Raw genomic sequence first — 3649 nt, forward strand, 5'->3', positions numbered from 1 at the left:
ATAAGGATTTTTTGTGGGCCAAATGACGTAAGAAATTTGACATGCTCAAAATCCTGCAGAAATGCAAAATTGACTGGCCTGATGAACTCGGGATGGCCGGGCAGTGATAGTTGTTCCTTTCCATCACTCGTTGTGTTGATTTCATCATGTCCATTAGGTGATGTTTTTCACTATAGAATCATATTGCAAGTGCGCGCATTTGCAATATGTTTCAATGTGCATTTACCATATGAAATTTGACATGCTCAAAAATGCAAAATTGACTGGTCTGATGGACACAGGATGGCCGAGCAGTGATAGTTGTACATTTCCATCACTCGTTGTGTTGATTTCATCATGTCCATTAGGTGATGTTTTTCACTATAGAATCATATTGCAAGTGCACGCGCATTTTGCAATATGTTTCAATGTGCATTTACCATATGAAATTTGACATGCTCAAAAATGCAAAATTGACTGGTCTGATGAACACAGGATGGCTGAGCAGTGATAGTTGTACATTTCCATCACCTGTTGTGTTGATTTCATCATGTCCATTTGTTTATGTTTTCTCACTTTTGCAAAGTCACTGTGCATTTGCAATATGGTTCAATGGGCAGGTACCATCACGAATTTGTCATGCTATAAAAATCCTGCAGGAATGTGAAATTGACTGGTCTGATGAACACAGGATGGCCGAGCAGTGATAGTTGTACATTTCCATCACTCGTTGTGTTGATTTCATCATGTCCATTAGGTGATGTTTTTCACTATAGAATCATATTGCAAATGCACGTGCATTGTTGTGCAACTGGTAATTTAAAAATAAAAATATGGTTGTAAATGCATTTACCGGTCATTCTGATATTAATGCTCGCTATGGGAACACAGGATGGCCGGGCAGTGATAGTTGTACATTTCCATCACTCGTTGTGTTGATTTCATCATGTCCATTAGGTGATGTTTTTTCACTATAGAATCATATTGCAAGTGCGCGCGCATTTGCAATATGTTTCAATGTGCATTTACCATATGAAATTTGACATGCTCAAAAATGCAAAATTGACTGGTCTGATGGACACAGGATGGCCGAGCAGTGATAGTTGTACATTTCCATCACTCGTTGTGTTGATTTCATCATGTCCATTAGGTGATGTTTTTCACTATAGAATCATATTGCAAGTGCACGCGCATTTGCAATATGTTTCAATGTGCATTTACCATATGAAATTTGACATGCTCAAAAATGCAAAATTGACTGGTCTGATGAACACAGGATGGCTGAGCAGTGATAGTTGTACATTTCCATCACCTGTTGTGTTGATTTCATCATGTCCATTTGTTTATGTTTTCTCACTTTTGCAAAGTCACTGTGCATTTGCAATATGGTTCAATGGGCAGGTACCATCACGAATTTGTCATGCTATAAAAATCCTGCAGGAATGTGAAATTGACTGGTCTGATGAACACAGGATGGCCGAGCAGTGATAGTTGTACATTTCCATCACTCGTTGTGTTGATTTCATCATGTCCATTAGGTGATGTTTTTCACTATAGAATCATATTGCAAATGCACGTGCATTGTTGTGCAACTGGTAACCCAAAAATAAAAATATGGTTGTAAATGCATTTACCGGTCATTCTGATATTAATGCTCGCTATGGGAACACAGGATGGCCGGGCAGTGATAGTTGTACATTTCCATCACTCGTTGTGTTGATTTCATCATGTCCATTAGGTGATGTTTTTACACTATAGAATCATATTGCAAGTGCGCGCGCATTTGCAATATGTTTCAATGTGCATTTACCATATGAAATTTGAAATGCTCAAAAATGCAAAATTGACTGGTCTGATGGACACAGGATGGCCGAGCAGTGATAGTTGTACATTTCCATCACTCGTTGTGTTGATTTCATCATGTCCATTAGGTGATGTTTTTTCACTATAGAATCATATTGCAAATGCACGTGCATTGTTGTGCAACTGGTAACCCAAAAATAAAAATATGGTTGTAAATGCATTTACCGGTCATTCTGATATTAATGCTCAAAAATGCTATGGGAACACAGGATGGCCGGGCAGTGATAGTTGTACATTTCCATCACTCGTTGTGTTGATTTCATCATGTCCATTAGGTGATGTTTTTACACTATAGAATCATATTGCAAGTGCGCGCATTTGCAATATGTTTCAATGTGCATTTACCATATGAAATTTGACATGCTCAAAAATGCAAAATTGACTGGTCTGATGGACACAGGATGGCCGAGCAGTGATAGTTGTACATTTCCATCACTCGTTGTGTTGATTTCATCATGTCCATTAGGTGATGTTTTTACACTATAGAATCATATTGCAAGTGCACGCGCGCATTTGCAATATGTTTCAATGTGCATTTACCATATGAAATTTGACATGCTCAAAAATGCAAAATTGACTGGTCTGATGGACACAGGATGGCCGAGCAGTGATAGTTGTACATTTCCATCACTCGTTGTGTTGATTTCATCATGTCCATTAGGTGATGTTTTTTCACTATAGAATCATATTGCAAGTGCGCGCGCATTTGCAATATGTTTCAATGTGCATTTACCATATGAAATTTGACATGCTCAAAAATGCAAAATTGACTGGTCTGATGAACACAGGATGGCTGAGCAGTGATAGTTGTACATTTCCATCACTCGTTGTGTTGATTTCATCATGTCCATTAGGTGATGTTTTTCACTATAGAATCATATTGCAAGTGCGCGCATTTGCAATATGTTTCAATGTGCATTTACCATATGAAATTTGACATGCTCAAAAATGCAAAATTGACTGGTCTGATGAACACAGGATGGCTGAGCAGTGATAGTTGTACATTTCCATCACCTGTTGTGTTGATTTCATCATGTCCATTTGTTTATGTTTTCTCACTTTTGCAAAGTCACTGTGCATTTGCAATATGGTTCAATGGGCAGGTACCATCACGAATTTGTCATGCTATAAAAATCCTGCAGGAATGTGAAATTGACTGGTCTGATGAACACAGGATGGCCGAGCAGTGATAGTTGTACATTTCCATCACTTGTTGTGTTGATTTCATCATGTCCATTAGGTGATGTTTTTTCACTATAGAATCATATTGCAAATGCACGTGCATTGTTGTGCAACTGGTAACCCAAAAATTAAAATATGGTTGTAAATGCATTTACCGGTCATTCTGATATTAATGCTCGCTATGGGAACACAGGATGGCCGGGCAGTGATAGTTGTACATTTCCATCACTCGTTGTGTTGATTTCATCATGTCCATTAGGTGATGTTTTTCACTATAGAATCATATTGCAAGTGCGCGCGCATTTGCAATATGTTTCAATGTGCATTTACCATATGAAATTTGACATGCTCAAAAATGCAAAATTGACTGGTCTGATGAACACAGGATGGCTGAGCAGTGATAGTTGTACATTTCCATCACTCGTTGTGTTGATTTCATCATGTCCATTAGGTGATGTTTTTTCACTATAGAATCATATTGCAAGTGCGCGCGCATTTGCAATATGTTTCAATGTGCATTTACCATATGAAATTTGACATGCTCAAAAATGCAAAATTGACTGGTCTGATGAACACAGGATGGCTGAGCAGTGATAGTTGTACATTTCCATCACCTGTTGTGTTG

The 3649-nt window shown here is 38.1% G+C and overlaps 1 long non-coding RNA gene across 1 annotated transcript; it reads left to right on the forward strand.

Moving 5' to 3' along the window:
* The first annotated feature begins 1562 nt into the window (after positions 1–1562).
* Positions 1563–3269, forward strand: LOC127910372 (uncharacterized). The gene is made up of 3 exons (XR_008074563.1): positions 1563–1717; positions 2504–2696; positions 3083–3269. It is a non-coding gene; the product is annotated as an uncharacterized LOC127910372 (long non-coding RNA).
* The last annotated feature ends 380 nt before the right edge of the window (positions 3270–3649 follow it).

The sequence above is a fragment of the Oncorhynchus keta genome, chromosome 21, assembly GCF_023373465.1.
Source record: "Oncorhynchus keta strain PuntledgeMale-10-30-2019 chromosome 21, Oket_V2, whole genome shotgun sequence".
NCBI classification, from domain to species: domain Eukaryota; kingdom Metazoa; phylum Chordata; class Actinopteri; order Salmoniformes; family Salmonidae; genus Oncorhynchus; species Oncorhynchus keta.